Genomic DNA, 22,745 nt, shown 5'->3' with positions numbered 1-22,745 from the left:
CTCAAAATTAAATAAAATTTCCCTAAACCTTATCTCTTCTAGATTTCTGTGTAAAGTGTTGTTTTATTTCTTGAAATTGACTCTAAAGTGGAGGTCAATCTATATACACCTTCTAAAAGAAAAATCTAGCATTTTAGGTTGTCTTGCATGCCCTAGAGGGGTTGATGTCAACGCATATTATTGTTGTTTATACACATCTAACAACCCTAAACCTTGTTTGCTTGAGTTAGCCCTAATGTCTATTGGAAACCCTTGTTTCTTTCTTGTTGAATATCAATTGTTTTTTCTTTGGCTACTACATGCCCTAATATTGAGTATCATTCAAACCCTAACTTGTAGCGATGTTACTATTAGTCTAAACTTAGAGAGCTTGAACTCTAGCTTTGAATACTTTGGTCATCTTTGGACCTGCCCAGTGCCAAGCCCTCTATTCATCCTTAGAGATCCAAAAATAAGTCACTTTGAGCCCTAGTATTAGACTAACTTAGGTGGCATAGGGTGTTGAGAAATCTAGGGCATATCATTTAAGTGATTTCTCTTCAATTAGTAACTGCTTGTGAGTGCTTTTTACTTCTTTAGACTAGGATCTTATTTTACTTATATTATTAGTGTTCTTCTTCATCAAACAACTACCAATGCATAAACCATGAAGAGACAAGAGACACAAAATATAGTCAGCCAGGGCCAAAACCTCTCACTCTTTGAGAGGAAACGTGCACAAATTCTTCTATAAGAGATTCCAATTGACAAATACCAAGACCAAGACCCTTGACCTATTTGCCACTCCAAGACCAAGACACACTTTGATGAGATCCTTTCACAACGACAATCAACCTTCTGCTCCTTTCCTTTTCTCGGCTCCTCTTCCACTTCGATCTTCTTTAGCTTCAAACCTTCGACCTTCCTTCTAGACTTTACCTTCTTTGTCTCGACCTCTCTTTCGCTGCAACTAAACTTCAAACTTTGCACTTTCTCAGCTACTCTTTCTCGGTTCCTTCTGCTGCACTTAAGTGTCAGACTTCGGACTTTCTTCGCTACCCTTTCTCGGCTCTTTTTGCTGCACTTAAGCTTCAGACTTCAGACTTTCTTGGCTACCCTTTCTCGGCTCTTTCTTCTACACCTAAACTTCAGACTTCGCACATTCTTGGCTACCCTATCTCGGCTCTTTCTTCTCCTGTACTTTGCACTTTCTGCAACAGACTTGGTGACCAAAATTCTGTGTCTAAAATTAATTTCAGATGGGCCTTTTCATAGTGGTTTTCCAATGTATAAGCTGACTTGAAGAGTGTAAGCCGACATGACTGTTTGGAGGAGTTAATTAATTCCATTTGAAGTCGACTTGAAGAGGGATGACTTGTGCTTGTCTTGGAGGGCTACTTGACATTTCTATTGACTCATACATAAGTGTAATATGCCCAAGAAGGGTCCTTCATACATGACATAGACTCAAATTGATTTTATGACCAATCCTAAGGACTCACAATGGGAGTCATACTAAAATAAAATTCCTTGCTCATGAAACCCATGAGACAAGAATTATAATAATAATTTTATTTTTCTTCTTTTCATCAATTACATAAAATCACAATTATACATGTCATTATGAAGACCGAACCTAGTTACTTTTCAACACTCCTTAACTAGGGAGGTATTCATGATGGTACTTGGTCATTCTCAATCTGAAGAATTTCCCATAAGAAGAATCTGATTGGTAACCCATCTGTTTAACATCATATCAACCAGCATTGTCACATAGCAAGGCCTTGACGAACAACTTTATCTCTCCACGAGATCCGAGCACAATGCTGGCGAGACCAATGATGTATAGACGCCCTCATTAGTGTCTCTCTTGGAACATACCCCACCCGGGTTCTTAGGGTGTGTTCCACCAGGACTATTCTTATCTTGGATTCCCAGTTCTCAAAGAATATCGACCCTCAATGACTACTCTGATCTTGGATGCCCTAACTCATCCTCAAAGAGTATCGGATGCCAAATGTTTACCCAATCCTCCATTTTGTCTTCCCAGGTGAAGACAAGAATGATGTGTCTATCTCTCCCTCTTAATTAGGGAGGACATATCTATTCCAATAAAGGAATGTACTCATTCCTACAGAAGGAATCTACTTAAGCTCCCTCTTGGCTTAGGAATTTCCAAGTTTCTTCCAAGTAAGAAATTTGTTTCCAGGCTCCCTCTTAATTAGGGACCTATAACAGCTCCTCAGGTGGAGATAATGGGACAACCAACTGCTTGAAGAACTCCTCTTCACGATGTCATGAACTTCTTTTCGTTATCTAGGAATCTTCATGTTTGGGACTTTCATCCATGAGTCAGCGATGTCATCATTGGAAAGTGATCCATCATTCCATATTTGACCTTCCTTCATGCCATGCTGCTTTTTTCATGCCATGTTTACTTAAGGATCTTTCATCCTACTACATGTGCATCTGTGGTGGAAGATATCCACAGATTTTCCCTTGGTATCCTTGCATAAACTCATCTAGATATTCAAAAATAAAGGAATGAACATTAAAATCAACATTACCTTTGTTATGGTCTTTCATCATGACATCTTTTAGTTTGCATCAACATCCTACATACATATCGACACATCTCCCAAAGATATATATATATATATATATATATTGTCAAGGGTCTCTTTCTTTTTCAGATTTCATTAAAGTCTTCATATCTTCCATGGAGATATCCTAGTCAAATCTTCTTGGTCTTTCGGATGTTTATTGCCTTTACCATGGTTGCATATTCCATGATCTCTTCCTTCCTTCCTTCACACATTTCATTCCCAGGAGCTTTCAACCAGAGCTCCTCAATTGTTGTCAACCACCTCATACTTCATATGAGGACATATTATGTTGATTTCATCTAGTGAATGTATACCTCATGCATTCCTGCATTTCTTCAAGGGATGAGATCCTTCCTTTTGATCATGCTCTCAAGATAGAGCACTGATCCATGTTCCCTGCAACCATATGACATGATTTCCATAATATCAAATGTAAGCGTACGTACCTCATTTTTCCTTTGGTTCATCCAGACTTCCTGCAGCAGCTTCCTTGATTGAAAGAGCTTCAATCTCTTGATCTTCTTCACTTTTATGTCATCATACCATCATCCCATGAATTCCACAAGTTTGGAATTCTTGATGAAACTCTTGCTTCCTCTCTTGATTGCTGAACCTTTTGATGAAGATTCCATCATAGAATCTTGAGGATCTATAGTATCCCCATTAGTAGATGTTTCCTTTTGACAAATGTATGATAAACCTTGTACTAGATGACCTTGCCACTTATGTTCCAATGAGATTCCCAAGAGTTATCTCCTTGACTTCCATAGATTCTAACCATCTTTCATGCTTCTCTATGATGATGTCTCGAGCTCTTGCATCCAATGCTTCTATGATGTCTTGATGCATCCCATTTAGTGAATCATGATAGCCATATCTTATAACATAAGACTTAGGAACTTGAAAAGAACTTAGGTGAGGAAGACTATCTCAGTAAAATAGATCTCTTACTTCCTCTTTCTTGGACTTCTTCTTTTCAGCTTCCTCTACTTCTATGTCGATATGGGCTTCTTATCTTCCTCTTTTGTTATTGTCCTTCTTAATCTTAGGGCAATCTCTTTTGTAGTGTCCATATTCCTGACACCCATAGCATTGATTTTTAGACACATCCCTTTTCTTTTTCCAAGAACTAGACTTTCCAAAATTTCCCCTTATTTTTGTCATTGCAACATAAGCTTGATTTTTCTCACCTGCTCCCACATCAAATTTGACCTTTAGTCTAGATTCTTCAATCTTGAATAGTGACCATAGATCCCGGAATGGAGTAGCTTCTTTCTTCCCATAAATACTTGAAGTAAAGTTACCCCACTCCTCTGGTAGTGCATTTAATGCAACTGTAGTCATTTCTCTGTTAGACATGACTTCTCCCAGATCTTGTAGTTGATCCCGGATCTCATATATCCTCATAAAGTATGAGGCTATTCCATCTTTCCTAGACATTTTCAGCTTGTAGAGTTCTTGCCTTAATGAGATGACTTCTCCAGCAGTGCTTATGGAATACAACTCTACTAGTTTGTCATAGATTTCTTTTGAAGTTTTGAGTTTAGATACATATGGGATGAGGGGATCCTTGATGGATTCTATGACAATCCTTTGAGCCCTAACTTCCCCTTTCATATACTTGGCAAGAGCTTGGGCATCTTCCTCTTTTGGTTTAGTGATAGAACCTTTGACATGTTCCATAACCTCATTTTCAATGAGATTCAGATTTGTCCTTTTCTTCCATGCAAGATAGTTTGAAGCCCCAACCAATTTGTTGCTTTCATTGCAAAAAGACATTTTGAGAGATTCAGATGTGGACATAAATATACTTACTTGATAGGATGCTCCTTCTTCTTGCTGCTTCGTTGATGTTGATGATGATATTTAGGATAGAAAAATTCTCCTTGATGAAGGTAGTTTTCTTCAAGAATGGTCCTTGATCCCATAGAGAGTGAGATGATACAACCTTTTGATCTTGCTTACTTTGGATGAATAGTCTTCAAAACTCTTTAACTTGAGTAGATGTAGGGTTTTGGCCTTCTCCTTCTTGAGGATGATCCCAATATTTCTTTGTAGACTTCTTTGATCTAGGGTTATGATGCTTTCTTGACTTCAAGATGTTCTTCGCTTTCATGCCTTGAGATTTGATCCTTGAGTGTCCCTTGATAAGATGCCCTTCCTTGACTTAGTTACCTTAGCTCTAATAACATGTTGAGAAATCTAGGGCATAACATTTAAGTGATTTCTCTTCAATTAGTAACTGCTTGTGAGTGCTTTTTACTTCTTTAGATTAGGATCTTCTTTTACTTAGGTTATTAGTGTTCTTCTTCATCAAACAACTACCAATGCATAAACCATAAAGAGACAAGAGACACAAAATATAGGCTATCAGCGAGGGCCAAAACCTCTCACTCTTTGAGAGGAAAACCCGCACAAATTCTTCTTATAGAGATTCCAATTGACGAATACCAAGACCAAGACCCTTGACCTATTTGCCACTCCAAGACCAAGACACAAGTTCTCTTGATGAGATCCTTTGACAACGACAGTCAACCTTCTGCTCCTTTCCTTTTCTCGACTCCTCTTCCACTTCGATCTTCTTTAGCTTCAAACCTTCAGCCTTCCTTCTAGACTTTACCTTCTTTGTCTCGACCTCTCTTCTGCTGCAACTAAGCTTCAAACTTTGCACTTTCTCGAATACTCTTTTCCGGTTCGTTCTACTGCACTTAAGCTTTAGACTTCGGACTTTCCTGGTTACCCTTTCTCGGCTCCTTCTGCTGCACTTAAGCTTCAGACTTTGGACTTTCTTGGATACCCTTTCTCGACTCTTTCTTCTACACATAAACTTCAGACTTCGCACTTTCTCGTCTACCCTATCTCGGCTCTTTCTTCTGCTGTACTTTGCACTTTCTGCTTCAGACTTGGTGACTGAAATTTTGTGTCTAAAATGAAATTTGGACGACCCTATTTATAGTGGTTTGGTACTGTAATAAGCCGACTTGAAGAGTGTAAACCGACATGACTGATTGGAGGAGTTAATTAATTCCATTTGAAGCCGACTTGAAGAGGGATGACTTGTGCTTATCTTCGAGGGCTACTTGACATTTCTACTGACTCATAAATAAGTGTAATATGCCCAAGAAGTGTCCTTCATACATGACATACACTCAAATTGATTTTATGACCAATCCCAAGGACTCACAATGGTAGTCATACTAAAATAAAATTCCTTGCTCATGAAACCCATGAGACAAGAATTACAATGTTAATTTTATTTTTCTTCTTTTCATCAATTACATAAAATCACATTTACACATGTCATTATGAAGACCGGACCTAGTTACTTTTCAACATAGGGAAGCCTCCGTTGTGGTTGAAATCCCACTAAATAGGAGGAGAACCTGATTTGTAAGTTGTTGTGGATATTCCATTGGAAAGTTTGTCACAACAAATTTGATAAATTATACTTAAAAATTTGAAATCTACACTATGAGGTTTTATTTCTCTTTAGATTTTTGGATCTGTAAATCACTAATTATGTATGCATCCAAATTATAATTATGCAGAAAATAGAAAACAACAAAATAAAAACTCACAAACCACGATTGACACATGATATATCTTGGCAAACCCTTTCGAGAGAAAACCCATCTGAAAGGTGAGGCCACATTGCTTTCTTTCTTGGACTAGAAAATGACTGAGAGTACAAATAAGTAACTCCTGTGACCCATGGGCTACTACAATACAAAAATCCTCTCTGTGTGCTCTCTCTGTATGCCTCTTGGCTACTCTGTTCGTCTACAGAACAAGTTACACTTGAAAAGAATGAAACAACTTTTCCCCAAGTGGCTCGATTATAACACAACCGGTAGCCTAGTCGTGGTTAGGTTTGACTCCAACTCTTAAACTAGAATTACAATATGGGCTCTGTTGAGAAATCTAGGGCATTAATGATTAGGAGATTTCTCTTATTGATAATTGCTTGTGATATGCTTTTACTTCTTGTATTATGATCTTCTCTTTGTTATATTATCAATGTGTTCTTTTCATCAAGGCAATTACCAAATAAGCAATAAAAGACAAGAGACGCAGTTTGTAGGCTTGTAACCCAGGGCCAAAACTTCTCTCTCTTTGAGAGGAAAACCCAATCAGAAATTCTTCTTATAAATCTTCAATTGATGAATACCAAGACCATGACAAAGACCCTTGTCTCTAGTGTTCTCCCAAGACCCTTGTCACTAGCCTTGATGTTTTGCCTCTTCCCTTTCTCGGCTTCGTCTGCTCTCCTTGGCTTCCTTCTAGAGAATCTTGGTCTCTACTCTTCCTCTCGGCTACTCTAGAGAATCTTGGTCTCTACTCTTCCACATTGCTCTTCTCGGCTTCCTTCTGCGAGATCTTATACCCAAACAATGTCACCTCAATGCAGCAGTAATTTCGACCTTCTCTCTATGCTTTCGGACCTCCTTTCTTCGCACGTGGGAGAGTATATATGCCCAAATCAGATCTTCTAGAAGTATCCCTTTCCTTCACTATCTTTCTCTTGATCTTCGCTCTTTTCTCTAGTTCTTCTTCGCACTTCTGCTTATCTTCTTCACCGAATTGCTTGTCTCTAAGTGAGGCCGAGTGTGGCTATATATACACGCTGCCTCATGTCCTTTAGGCCGACATGATCACAAGGAGGAGAGCCAACATCATCTTCTAGGTAACTCCATTTGTTGTAGGCCGACTTGAAGAGGGCTAGTGACAAGGTCTTGGAGGAATACTTTACATAGACAAGTGTGACTCTATACAATGTGTAACATGACTTCAATACATGACAATGACTCTTTTTATTCTTCTATGACTAGATGACAAAATTCCTAAAGGCTCTCAATGGGAGCCTTGACTCAAAAATAAAATCTCTTTCTCATGAAACCCATGATGCAAGCATTACAATATTTTATATTTCTTCCTTACATCTCTTTACATAAGATCACAATTACATGTCATTATGAAGACCGAACCTAGTTACACTTTTCAATAGACTCTTCTAGAGTCTTCTCCATCATCTCGTGGCTAGCTCCTTTTCCACAAGTAATAGGGGTTGACATGACATCCTCTTGAATTATGGTGGTAAAAACAAGAAGGTCAACTTCCAAGTGGCGTAACTTTTGCATACAAACTCCAATTGAGGCAAGTCTTACACTATGGAAAGGTCTCTGTGTGTAGAATAGGAAAAAATGTTGAGAAATCACTAGGGCAACAAATTAGTTTTGATTTGTCTTACTTTATAATTACTTGTGAATATATGCTGGCTTCTTATTACTTTTATTATGTTCTTTTCATCAAACAATTATCAAAACCATAAACCATGAAGATCACAAAAGACAATGAACACAAGATATAGGCTCCCACAAAGGGGAAAACCCAATCAAACCTTCTCTTATAGAATCAGATCAAAGTGAGAAATCCAAGACCCAAGTCAACCCTCCTTCCAAACTCTTCCAACGAGTCAAAGTCAACTCAAGTTAACAATAGTTAGCCTTCCAAATCTGGTCAAACTTCTGATTTTTGGCTCTTGTAACTCTTGCAACTTTGCACATGTGACAAAAACTAAGGCAGAAAACTTTGCATGTGTGGAAGATTTCTCTCTTTTGACCCTCGCTCTCTCTCCTTTGACTTTAGCTCTTCTTCTTGACTTCTTCGCTGGTTTTCTCTCTCTTCTTGGCACAAAAATTGAACTTTCTTGTGATGATCCAAATGAGGACAAGTTGCACTATATCTATACACATCCAGGAGGTCGATGGGTCCCTTCCAAGGCCAACTTGGTCTTGTGGGGACAAAATTGATAATTTTGACTCAAATAAAATTATTTTTCTTGCTTCTTTCAAAAGTCCAAATGGGACTTGACTCCAATACAATAAATTGACTCATGACAAATATTCTTTTGACTCAATAAACCCTAGAAGCATGAAGAACATGCTTGACCTGAATGACAATTTGACTTGAGCATGAAACCCATGCTTGAAAAATATTTTTTTTTTCTTCTTTTGCTTTTTATATGAAATATATAATTTTTATGATTGTGGAAAAACCTGTGAACAATTTTCTGAAACCAACATTTCGGACTAGCTTGGTGAGTCCATCATCAGGGCAATGTGATTTGTATTTTGAGAAGAGAGAGCATGAAATCATGGAGCTATTAATAGTTAATTGAAAATTATTTGATGTCTTCTTTTATTGTCGGCTTTTAATTGACTCACTGATTGATAATTAATTATTTAATTTATTTAGTTATTTATTTGTTTATTATTATTATTATTATTATTATTATTATTTATTTTTATTTTTATTTATTTATTATTATTTTTATTTATTTATTTTTAATTTTTAGATTCTATGTTATATATTTAAGTTCTTTGCTATGTATTTATAAGTAATTTATATAATTTAAAGTACTAGTTTGAAGGATTATTTAATTTGTCTTATTAAATTATATTTAAAAGAGAGTTAGGGTTGGTTATATTATGAAGACCGAACCTAGTTACATTTTACAACACTCCCTCTTAACTAGGGAGGTATTCATAGTTTCATAACTAGTACAAGGATACTCTCAAATTGACACATATGGACACCACCACAATGGCCTCTCAAGGCACATACCCCATCCGGATGTTCACCAGGTATGTCCTTCCAGGGCTATTCTTATCTTGAATTCCCAATCCTCAAAGAATATCCGTCTTGTTTGAATACTCTTATCTTGGATACCCTGTCATATCCTCAAAGAGTATCTGTCCATGGGACTACTACTTATCTTGGATTCAAATCCTCAAGGAGTATTGGTCCCAGATGCTTATCCAATCATACATTCTTGCTACTAGTGCCTTCACTAGACTTATGGTTGTTTGTCTCGATCTAGTGCATGAAACATGGAGAATACAGTGTCCCTTATCACTCCCTCTGAATTAGGGAGGTAATCCTCATTCCCTCTCAAACAAGGAGTAGATCCTATCTCCCTCTCAACTAGGGACACACAACCATAAGCTTCATTTAGTCTTATTCATCAACTACTTGTTCTTCTGTGGAGATCTTAGTAGTAGTTGCAGGGATCCTTTCTCGCATCATCATATCATACCTGAGCTTTGAACTTTTTGGATGTCATGGAGCCAAACTCTTTCGCAATCTATCTGTTGTGAAATCTAGGGGCAACAATATAAGGGTGATTTCTCTTCTATGATAATTGTTTGTGGTGTATTTTTACTTTACTTTATTAGCTTCCTCTTTCACTTGTTATTATTAGTGTTTTTCTTCATCAAACAACTACCAAACCATAAAGAACAATAAGACAAAGGACACAAGATATAGGCATTCAGCTAGGGCCAAAACCTCTCCAATCTGAGAGGAAAACCCACAAGAGTTCTTCTTCTTATATAATCTTCAATTGACGAATTCCAAGACTTAGACCCTTGACCAAAATCCCTCCAAGACCAAGTCACACTTCAGCGCTTGATGACCTTTTATTTCTTCTAAGTCAAAGCTAGTCAAACTCACTGCTACACCATTGTTTTTTTCTTCCTCTTCAATTTCAGCCTCTTATTACAGGCCTACAATTTTCAGCCCACCTGTAACACAGATTCCACATGTGTGAATTGATTGAGGCTGATTTGTAAGGCTTCTCTCCTTCGCTTGGCTTGGACACTTCCTTTTGTGAACTTGGCTAGCAAGAATACTTCTTTCTTGGTCTATATCATGACTTCTTCAAAGTCTGCAATATCTTAATGCAAAAACCCTAGGTGTAGTCACATGTGTGAGATGATTTGACCCAAACCCAATGCTAGAAGACTTTGATCTTTTTCTCCTTCTCTTCACTGCTCAAGAGGCTCTCTTCCATTGCTATTCGTACTTCTCTTCTTGTTGCTAGATGCTTGATTGGATGATGTCTTGAGTGAGGCCAAGTCCTTCTATATATTGGCCTCACTCCCATGCTATTAGGCCGACTTGTCATCATTCCTAGGCGACATGTCCTCTTGATAGGTTGACTTGTCCTTTAGGAGTCTGATTTGATTGTAGCACATAGACGAGGTCTTGGGGGGTCTTTTTGACTCTATCAAATAATTTTTCTGACAATATGTGACATGCCCTAAATGGGCCTTTCATACATGACAATGACTCATAAGCCCTAGAAGCTCGCAATGGGAGCTTGACCTAAAAACTAAATTTCCTTGAGCATGAATGATGAAACCCATGCCTCGAGAACAACAATAGTAAATTTATTTTTCTTATTAACATCAAATACAAAAATCATGATTACATGTGTCATTACGAAGACTGAACCTAGTTACATATTTCAACACTATCTTCGTGACAAGGTTCTTGCCATCAACCTTTTATATCACTTTCCATCTACCATCAGTTATGGTATCTCTGTTATCAAAGGTATCTTGTCAAACCAATCAATGTAGAGCTGAATTGTAGCTCTTTCAATGCAAATGGGAAAGTGAACTTCCAGATCAACATTAAATCCATCACTACCAACAAGCTATCTTGTGACTTGCTACCTTTTTCTGCCTTTATGGTGTACACATTTCTGCCATATATTCTTCTAGACCATTGTCCACTCAATCCATGTGCTCTTGAATTGAGTTAAAACAAATAACTCTAGATACTATTATCTCAACTGCTATCTTTATAGTGTATACTTCTGTAATATGTTCTTTCAGGTAGCCAAATCATATCTCAAAAAATCACGAATATCAGAGTTACTAGATCATGATAGCCTCTTGTCAAGATGTCAAATTTTGCTACTTGCTCCCTCGAAGGTCAACATCCTTTTGCATGTTCTATATTGCCCTATGATCCTTCTTCATGCTCTTCACCTTTCATCAATCATTGTATTCCTGAACCATTCAACAAACTTCAATACTGTATTCATCAGTGTCTTTACAACCCCCTCTGAAGTTGACGTTACTATTTTTCTTACATTCTTCAAGAGACCATATCAGATATTAATCAATACCATGCTCATCTATCATGCTTCTATGTACCGAGTAACCAAATGGAAGAGTTCTTATCTCATCCAATCTTAACCAAGACATATCATGTTCATGCTTCCAAGTATTTTCTGCATCCAACTCTTCCTACAATATTTCTGAAGACTTTCTAATGACGAGCTCTTTTCTAATGATATGCATACCTCTTGCCATCTAGTTAACTTCAAACTGCTTCTATCCTCTAAGATGATATTCCTTACTTAAGATGAGGAATGCTCCAATTATGCCTTCATGCTGCTTCTCGACTATCTTCATAATTTCAATATTTTAGATTGCTTTTGATAATGCTTCCATGAACTTCTAGTGGAATATACTCTTTCCATGTCACAATGATTCTTCCATATATTGAAGAACCTTCTTATAATGATGGTTCTGTTACTGTCAAGGATCCTTGTGATCCTTTCCTACCAAAAGACTGCGACTATAACAACATGATGCGAAGAAGTAGTTGCATGAATTGTGGAGTGCTAGATGGTCCAAATCCTTCTATCCTTGCTTTTGCTAGATTACTGCTTCCAATAAGATGCAACTGAATATGTGGACTCTAATCCTTCCAAAGCTATATGCTCCTTTCCATGATGCCATATTTTGCAAAATCAAGACTCTTCTACAAATGCAACTGCATATGCTACTCTTAACTGCCATCTTATAGAAGAGAAAAGAAATTGCTAGTAAACCTGATAGGATGGAGTTCTTCAATAAAAGATATCTTTATGATCTTCATTTTTTGACTTCTTTTCAGGTTCTTCATTTTCTTCAACAATGAGCTCCACTTCTTTCCTTTCTCTTATTGTTCTTCTTGTTTTGAGGATCCTTGGGACAATATCTTTTGAAGTGTCCATATTCTTTGCATCCAAAGCATTGTACTTTGGACATATCTTGTCTTCCACGTGGCTGATTGTTGTTGTTATTGAACTTTTGATGAGGTTCAAATTTTCCAAACTTTCCATTCTTCTTTGATCTCGCAATAAAAGCTTGAGAATTTTCATTGGGTTCAGCGTCATCCTTGGCTTTCAATCTTGTCTCTTCTAGAATACACAAATCCCACAACTCATTGAAATTTGGAGTGTCCTTTCTTGAATAGATGCTCGTCAGAAAACTACTCAATTCTGAAGGTAAAACATTAAGTATACAAGTCGTTAATTTAGAATCGGAAACAACTTCTCCAAGCCCTTGTAGTTGATCCTTCAACTGTGAGACCTTTATAAGATATGAGGCCAAGTCTTCATCCTTCGATAACCTTGTTTTGTAAAGTTAATTCTTCAAAGATATTTTCTGACCTGTGGTACTGACTGCATATAGTTTTACCAACTTGTCATAGATTGCTTTAGATGTGCCCAAATCTACAACAAAGGGAATAAGATGATCTTTGATGGATTCAATGAGAATCCTTTGAGCCCTAACTTCTCCTTTATTGTACTTGGCCAATTATTGAGTCTTATCCTTCTCTGGTTCTGTAACTTTGCCTAGAACGTAGTCCATGACTTCATTTTCTATGAGCACCAAATCTATTTTCTTCTTCCATGCTTGAAAGTTTGATGACCCATCGAGCTTGTTGCCTTCCTTACAAAATGAAGTCATTTGATTTGAAGATTGAGACATAGAGAATAATATAGTACTTGTCAAAAGAGTGACCTGCTTGATGATGATGTCTTCAAATATCTTGATGCTCCAAGATTTTCATAGAGACTTCAAAGATGTCTTGAATGATGACTTCTAAGATGGCTGGTACAATAGTATCTTCAAGCTGATTCAAAGATGAATGATGATGCTTCAAGAGTGTAGATGATGTTCCCAAGATTCTTGATGCTTCTTAGATGATGAATTCTATAGAGATGTCTTCCAAAATGAGTGATGATCAAAGAGCTTCCAAGAGAGAGAGATTGATAAGATGATGATCTTCTTCAAAGAGATGATGAGTAACCAAGAGCCTTCAATGATAGAGAGAGATGAATAGCTGATGTAGTAGTCAACCTTCTTCCTTATGCCCTTCCTTGTGCCTTTAGCAAATGATGTCCTTCAAAGTAGCTTTGATGAATGTCTTCCACTTATGCAACAAGAGTGATGTTCAAGTTGCCTTTTCCTCACCTTACCTCTGGTACCATGTTGAGAAATCACTAGGGCAGCAAATTATGGTTGATTTCTCTTACTCGATAATTGCTTTTGAATATATGTTGGCTTCTTATTACTTTTATTATGTTCTTTTCATCAAACAATTACTAAAACCATAAACCATGAAGATCACAAAAGATAATGAACACAAGATATAGACTCAAAGCCAGGGCAAAATCCCACATAGGGGAAAACCCAGTCAAATCTTCTCTTGTAATCAGATCAAAGTGAGAAATCCAAGACCAAGGACCTCCCACAAGACCCAAGTCAACCCTCCTTCCAAACTCTTATAACAAGTCGAAGTCAACAATAATCAAAACCTTCCAAATTTGGTCAAACTAATGATTTTCAGTGCCTGCAACAATTTTTTGGTCCTTGCAACTCTTGCAAATTCGCACGTGTGGTAAATTTCTCTCTTCTGAACCTCACTCTCTCCCCTTTGACTTTAGTTCTTCTTCTTGACTTCTTCGTTTGGTTTTCTCTCTCTTCTTGGCACAAAAATCGAACTTGCTTGTGATGATCCAAATGAGGACAAGTTTCACTGTATTCATACACATCCAAGAGGTTGAATGGGTCCTAGGCAGAGCTGACTTGTCCAGGGAGGGCCAACTTGGTCTTGTGGGGACAAAATTGATAATTTTGACTCAAATAAAATTCTTTTTCTTGCTTCTTTCAAAAGTCCAAATGGGACTTGACTCCAATACAATGAATTGACTCATGACAAATATTATTTTGACTCAATAACTCCTAGAAGCATGAAGAACATGCTTGACCTAAATAACAATTTGACTTGAGCATGAAACCCATGCTTGACCTAAATAACAATTTGACTTGAGCATGAAGCCCATGCTTGACCTAAATAACAATTTGACTTGAGCATGAAACCCATGCTTGAAAATTAAAAATCTTTTTCTTCTTTTGATTTTTACATGAAATATATAATGACATATGTACAATGATAATTATGAAGACTGAACCTAGTTACATTTTCCAAAAAAAGGGGTGTGGCTGTAAAGTGGCAAAGTTTTACCCCTAAAAAATGCCGTTTGATGCTTTAAAATGCTCTCAGAAGGTTTCAGACCTCGATTTTCCAAACTAGGTCCAACTAGTAAAAATGGTCCTTTGATTTGATTCCTCCACTTTTTCTACTCTGAAAGTATTGAACTCTGAAAGTATTGAGATGGATGAAAAACAATATAATGATTAAGTTCAGATCACACCTCCCCATTTTGGGAGGCTTTTGGTTCTCAAAAGCTTCTACTGAATGAGGTGACAAAATTTTTCCTCCACTTTCTCTGGAGTGTACCATTTAGCTTTGCCTGGAAGTTGCCCTTTCAACCCAATCTACCAAAGATCATGCTCCCCTGTCTCATATTTCTGCATCTCTTCTGCAAAACTGTATTTTCAATCAACTCTGTTTGAGCATCTAGTGCCAAATCCTTTACATAAGGCATGACCTCTTCCTCTTCCTAATCTAGCATGGAAGGTTCATAGAGTTTTAGATTCCCTACTTTCACAACTGAGTAAATGCGCATGTATGGGGGTAGATTGAGTTTATAGGCATTATCTCCCATATTCTCTAGTATCTCAAACGGACCATATCACAAAGCCTTGATTTTCTTACCAGGACCTTGTAGCCTCTCCTTGCTTAACTATAACCATACTCTGTATCCAATGTTTTGTGTTGATCATGCTTGGCCTTATATATTCTTGTGACTTCTGCAGTGTCTCTTGTACTTGTATATGGATTTGTTTGATCTTCTCAACAAACGTTTCAACCCTCAAGGCATCCCTTGTAAGATCCTCCCTCGCTCCTCCTTGTTGCCTATATGCAATATCCAAAGGTGAAGGTGGAAAATATCCAAAACAAGTTTCAAATGGAGACTTACTACTAGAAGTGCAAACTGTTCTGTTATACAAGTGTTGTATATATACCGGATTTTCATGTTAGGTTATCGGATGCTTTTGATTTTTACCCCTCAAAAGCTGCACCAAAGTCTTGTAGACTACTTTTGTCTACCCATATGCTTGTTGATGGAATGTTGTAGATCTTTTTAACTTCATGTCCATGTTCTCCCACAATGTAGTTGAGCATGCACTGAGAAATATTTTGTCGTTGTCTGAAATGATGCACCTCGATATGCGGACGTGTACTTGGACCTGTCTAAATAACGAGTTTGTTGCTTCTTGCCTACTGATGGTCTTTTTATAGGCCATTAGAACACACATCTTACTGAACCTGCCAAATACCACAAACAGGTAGTCATATCCCTTCTTGGTTGTTGGTAAACCTCCCACAAAGTCCATGAAAGTAGTTTCCCAAGGAGTGGGTACATATGAAGGATGATATAGACCCCGTTTCTTGTTACTAGGCTTGCTGGAACAACAAAGCATGCACCCTCTTATGAACACAATTACTTGTTCTTGCATCTTGGACCAATACATCCACCTTTGCAAGTTGGCCACTGTCTTCCTTACACCAAAGTGCCCTGCAACCTTAGAGGCGTGTGCCTCTCTAATTTGCTGCAATCACTCACCTTTAGGAACACATAAATTATCCAACTTGTAGAGTATCTTGTCCTGGAGATGGTAGTCAACTGTGTTGTTACCACTGCGCACATGACTGTGGCTTTGCAATTTTTGAAACACCTCGAAGTCTTCATCCGACGAATATGCCTCTCTATATGCATCATGGGTGAATGGATGCATGTGCATTAGAGTTCCCAAAGTTGTGATCTTTGATGCGTGTGACCTTTAAAGCATGTTAGCCAACTTGTTTGTGTTGCCCTTCTTATACTTGATCATTAAAGAAACTTTTGTAGAAACCCCATCCATTTGCAATGCCCAGTCTACTGTAGCTTACTTTGGGCTTGCAAGTACTTCAATGGTCGGTGATCTGTGTGGATCACTGTCTCCTTTCCCATAAGATAGTTTTTCCACTTCACAACTTGCATTAGCGCGTAAAGATCCTTGTCATATGTATGGTAGTTAAGAACTGCCCCATGAAATACTTCAAAATGGTAGCATATAGGCCTTACTCCCTGCATCAAGACTGCTTTCATATCATACGCACTTGCATCTGTCTCCACTTTGAAGGGTTGCTGCAAGTTTGGTAATGGCAGAACTAGTGGGTGATTGATCTTCTTCTTTATCTCCTCAAAGGCCCTTTACTGACCCTTTCCCCACTAGAAACTCTTACCACTTGCTGTTGTGGCTTGGAGTGCTGTTGCTACCGCTGAAAATGAGGCTATGAATTTCTGTAGGTATTGTGTTACCTCAACGAAACTCCTAATGTGAGAAACATTAGTAGGCACAATCATTTCATGATGGCCTCTGTCTTGGAAGGATCTATCTCTAGATCTCCTTTACCTCTCACATACCCTAGATACACCAAAGGCTGTTGTGAAAAATCACACTTCTTGAGATTTGCTAGCAGCTGGTGCTTCTTTAATGTGTGCAACACTCATGTCAAATGTGAGACGTGCTCCTCCCAGGTGGCACTGCATACTAATATATCATCCAAATAGAAAATAACAAATAAAACTATAAAATGGCACAATATATCATTCATTAACTCCATAAATGTAGTCGGTGCATTGCATAGGCCAAATGACATGACTAACCACTCATACAAAGCTTGCCTGGTTTTGAAGGCGGTTTCCAGGTTTTCTTCTTCTCTGATATCAACATGGTGATATCTAGATTTTATGTCTAGCTTGGTGAAATATTTTTCTTTTTGCAACTGATCCAATAGATCATTTGTCCTGGGTAGGGAGTACCTGTTCTTGAGTGCAATTTTGTTCAATGCTTTGTAATTACTAATTAGTGCCCATCCACCAAGTCCCATCCTTTTTTGGCACAATGATGATGGGTGACCCACATGGTGACGTACTTGGTCGAATGACACCCTGTTCCAGTAGTTGTTGCAACTGTATCTTCCCCTTGCTCTTATAATAGACTATTTGTACAACCCAATGTTTAGCAATGGAGTGTCTGGCAATAGTTGGATCTTGTGCTCCACTTCCCTCTTGGTGGTAGGCCTTTAGGCTTCCGGAAAACATCCTTGTATGTTTGTAGAAACTCTTCTAGTTGTTGTTTTTGTTTCTTAGTGCACCCTTCCAAGGATGTCTTTGTTCTTATTGACTCTTCTATAGATTGATTCTATCTTAAAAATAGTAAAACAAACTTCTTGCTAGAACTGATCAGTTTCTTGGCTTGGTTGGTACTTACCAGCAAAATTTTCGACTTGCCTTTGTGCACGTTGATGGTGAACAATTTTCCATCCTTGACAAGCTGGTACTGATGACTCTTTGCATGATTTTTGCATCACACATGCACATGTAGGGACTTCCAAACACCATTCCATATACATCAAGGGGAACCACATCTATTTCTACTTCATCAATAAAATCAACACTGCTAGCAAATTTAATTTTGCACTATTTTGTTACCTTTAACTTTGCATCCTTCTTTACCCATCCCGATGGATATGGGCTTGGATGATCACAAACTTCTAATCCCAATTTGTTGACCAGCTCTGCTGCAATGAAATTCGCATGCGATCGTGAGTCAAACATAGCATCATTGTTTGTCTTCTTAAACTGTATATTTATGTCAAAGAGTTTGGTCATTTCTTTCTCTTCTAGTTATTGAAGGCTACTTAGATTCACCTCCTTCTGCACTGATGTATAGATAATATTCTCACCCAACTTCTTTCAGCTTGGTTGCTTGCTTGAATTAGTGGCCATGAGATTCTTCTTCTTATTATCTTTCTTTTGTTGTTTGGATTAAGCTCTGAATGCAACTTCTAACATTTCTCCTTTGTATGATTGTCAATGTTATGGTGGTTGCAGGGATCTTTGCACTGGTGTGCTATGGTTGCTGTCTTTTTATCTTTTCCCCCTTTCTGCTTCTTCTTCCCCTCCTTGGAACCATCTTGGTGCCCCTTCTGTGTCGATCCACTTGATTGTCCTTTTTTTAGCCTATGTTCTCCATGTACTGTGCCTATATAGAAGCCTCGTCCACCGTTCGGGGCTTGAACAACATCACTTGCTTCTGCAGATGGCTATGTAGACCCCCCAGATACTTGAGGAGTACGTCTGGGTTAATTGGGTAAATACCCACCATTATGACCATCTCTCTAAATATTGTTGTGTACTCCTGTACACTCTGCCTCTACTTCTGCTGGAAGTAGTGCCACTGAATCCACTAATCCTCAACATACTTGATAGGGTAAAATTGTGACTTTATGAGGGTTTTAAAGTCCTCCCACTTTGCCATTAGAGGATCTCCCCCCAACGTCAAGGTCTCTGTGTGGATTTCCCACTAGGTCAGGGCATGGCCCTCTAATTTCTGTTGCACAAATGAAATCTTGTGTTCTTTCTCTATATGATGAATATTGAAATAAACTTCTAATTGCTGCAAGCAGTGATTTAGCTTCAAAGCATCGATCTCACCTTGATACAACTTGATATCGACCTTTGTTTCCATTTTGAACATGGACTGTGAATGGTTAATGACGCTCGAACTGGGTTGATATTTTTTGGGTTCTTTCTTCGGCGCTCTCTTTGTTTCTTCTTGATCTCCCCTTTGATTGGACCTTTGTGTTAGAACCCCCATCTTCTTTGAATAGCTCGATATTATTGGTTAGGGCTGGAGGTTAGATCTTATTGGTGAGGAGATTCATGTTGTGGTTTATATTTGCAACTTGTGCTTGCAGAAGCGAAACCCTCTCTTTGCAGGATCATGAGTGTTATTCATAGATTTGTTGGCATTGACTGGGGTTTTATGACTTTTGGCTTCGCCGATCTAGATCCCTTGCAAATATCCATAGTATAACCAAAGAAGATATTCCATTGGATAGTTCGTCACACCAAGTCTGATAAATTATGCTTAAAAAGATGAAATCTACACTATGAGGGTTTATTTTTCTTTAGATTTCTAAATTTGTAAATTACCGTTTGTTGCGTATGCATGTAAATTATAATTATGCAGAAATAGAGGACAATGAAATAAAAACTCACAAACCACGAGTGACACAAGGTATATCCTTGGAAACCCTTTCGAGAGAAAACCCAGTGAGAAGGTGGGCCCGCTCTGCTTCGTTGATTTGAATAGAAAATGGTTGCGAGTACAAAGAAGTAAGACCTATGGCTTGTGGGCTACTACAGTGTACAAATCCTCTCTCTGTGTTCTCTCCCTATCCTTTTTGGCTACTTTGGTTGTCTATGGAACAAGATACACTCGAAAAGAATGGAATCCCTTTCTTTCCTAGTGGCCTTGTTATAACACAACCCGATAACCTACTAGTCGTTAGGTTTGACTCCAACTTTTAACTAGAGTTACAATATGGACTCTTCTAGATTCTTCTTTATCATGATCATCTGGCTAGCCCCTTTTCCGTGTGTAATGTGGGCTGATGTCGCATTCTCTTGAATTATTGTGGTAAAAACAAGGTCAACTTTCGAGTGGTGTAACTTTTACATACAGACTCCTATTGAGGCGATTCTAGTGCCATTGGAAAGGTGTCTATGTGTAGAATTAGAAAAAAAGTGTGGTGTTAAAGTAGCAAAGTTTTACCCCTAGAAATGTCGTTCGATGCCTCAAAATGCTTTTGGAAGGTTTCAAACCCCAATTTGCCAAACTAGATCCCATGGATAAAAATGGTGTTGTGAGCTGATTCCTCTATTTTTTCCATTATGAAAGCACTGAGATGGATGACAAACAATATAATGATCCAATCCGGATAACAACCCTTAATGTTGCCATAAGGTCTGGTCTCCTGCCTGGTAAGTCCTTTCATCAAACCTGCTAGATTTTGTAGCAACATGGCATCGAGTGAAGATTAGCTGCATGATCTCAACAGTGCCAAGCATTTCCTTTCCTGCATTGAACTTGACATTTTGACTGTAAATTATTTGGACAGAATAACTTCCAATTTCTTTTTGATTTGATCTAGTTAAGGAACTAGACTAGGTTCTTAACTTCAAAAGTGAAAATGTGCCATCTCTTACCCAAGATTCATAAGTAGAATAATGAATGTTCGAATTATTATTGCTTTTGTCTGTGGAAAGTAGATTTGATGATTAAGCATATAAACATGGTTTCGATGAACAAACAAAATATTTTCCAATTCTACAGTCTTGTGGTAAATCTTAGAGATTTTCATCATTTCATAAGTAAGTTTTCTGTAATTTGTTGCTTTACCACATTTCAAGAAAAACCTAATCATTTGCACAAACGCTTAATCAGAAAATGTGTAATTTCTGAAGTTGGATTTGCAATTTGTACATGTTCTTGCAGGTCTTGTTTGTTGACACAGATCACTTCCACTTGTCTGAGGATATTGTTCAATTTCTTTCTAGGGACAAGATGTTCAGGTTGCCCCCACTGACATGCTTATCAAATGTTAAATGTGGGTGGGATTCTATAAAGGATGTTGTTATATGAAGAAGAAGATTACGTTATTCCTTCCAGCCTCATCCTCATCCTCTTCAGTTCTGCGTAAAAAATACATTCTTCAGGAGGAAGATTACCATGGAGGAAGAAAATGATGCAGGTTTAACTTTATACAGTATCAGTTCAGCTTTAGGAGTTCTTGTAATGAAAGGTACAGTGAGAGCATTGGCTTTAGATTCCATATCGATCTCACAGAGGAGCTAACCTATTTAGCTACCGAAGCTAGTATGGCCAGAGCGTTGTCTTTGATTCCCAGATCAATTTCTTGCAGGAGTTAGCATATTTAAAGGCGATATGAAATCTGAATTTTAACCCTTCAAACTATGTTAGAATGTTGTTAGGGGAACCTATGGTTCCGTCACCAAATAGTTGCACAAACCTCAATGCTTGTAAAAAATGTACTTCAACATAATGCTTGATGCATTTTCTTAATCTTTGACACATTTTGTAATTTACCACTCAATTGGCCAATTTTTGGTCAATCCTGCAATCAATATGATTATTTTTTTTGCTTTCTATGAGCCTTGGAGGAAGAAAAACACGGAAAAACTTGGCATGAGTGCCACACCAAAATCTTAATATTTATTTACTTATTTTATTCTTTAGTATCCTAGAGGAACCCAGCAGCCCGCCAGACACAACTACTAGTAAACCTCTGGGGTCTACGGCCTGTCTTCTCCATAAACCGGGTCACAACTGGGGGGAATTTGATCTTTGCATCTCCCAGATATCACAGATTTCACATTATTTCAATCACCAATTGAGCTGCCCCCTGAAATCAAAAGATTGAGAAATATTTTAGGATACCACTTTTAAACGAAGCTTAATCAACTCAAGATGACGTATATGGACCCATACATCATTATTACAGTAAATAAAAGTTATTCCTCAGGCTTAAAACCCCAGTTAAAGTTAGAAATTGTAGTTATTTGATGCTCCATTGAGCCTACCCAATTGATAAAGTGCAATATGTATCACAGGGCTCCTTGTGGTACTGGTTTAAAAACAACTAAATCTTCTATACTTTGACTCAAATAAAAAATATGTGCATCTTAAAAGGTCATGTAAATAACCAAGATGACAAAAGAACCCTCCATGTGATAAGGGTTATTTAGTTTTGGATTTGCTCCGAGGAGAGAATGAGAAAAACACTTCCGACTGTCACCACAGGATAAACTACTTGAACAAATGCGACTTGATTTGAAGACAATAAGTCCGATTAATAGAATTAAATATAATATGATTACAAGGCAGAATCTCACTTGAATAAAATTATTAATCTAATATTAACCAAACGCTAAGTAGGAATTGAATTAAAAACAAGTAATGCTCTGAGAGAGTTACCAAGTTAGACTATATTTGGTGCTGCTCTTACACCCAATCTACACCCTTCTAGGACCCTCTTCGGATACCTCCTTTAATTTTGGAAGAATTCAAGTTTTTGTATAAATGCAAAAAATGGTGAGTGCTGTAATTTTGTTTGGTAAAAGTGGAGGCTTCACTTTGGAGCCATAGCCATTATTGATGGATTCTTAGAGGGAAACATATTTAGGACAACTCAATGGTGGATGTTATCAAA

The 22,745-nt window shown here is 37.8% G+C and overlaps 1 protein-coding gene across 1 annotated transcript in view; it reads left to right on the top strand.

Annotated features, from left to right (window-relative positions):
* Positions 1–21,650, top strand: part of LOC149187469 (Pentatricopeptide repeat (PPR) superfamily protein) — a 156,815-nt gene extending 135,165 nt beyond the window's left edge. The window contains exon 2 of the mRNA XM_089411358.1: positions 21,011–21,650. The gene's annotated coding sequence lies outside the window, so the exon portion shown is untranslated. The remainder of the gene's footprint in view (positions 1–21,010) is intronic.
* The last annotated feature ends 1,095 nt before the right edge of the window (positions 21,651–22,745 follow it).

Source organism: Pinus tabuliformis, chromosome 3_1, assembly GCF_031772625.1.
Source record: "Pinus tabuliformis cultivar Carrire ecotype Pingquan chromosome 3_1, CPIR1, whole genome shotgun sequence".
Classification (NCBI taxonomy): domain Eukaryota; kingdom Viridiplantae; phylum Streptophyta; class Pinopsida; order Pinales; family Pinaceae; genus Pinus; species Pinus tabuliformis.
This window is presented reverse-complemented; position numbering and strand designations above follow the sequence as displayed.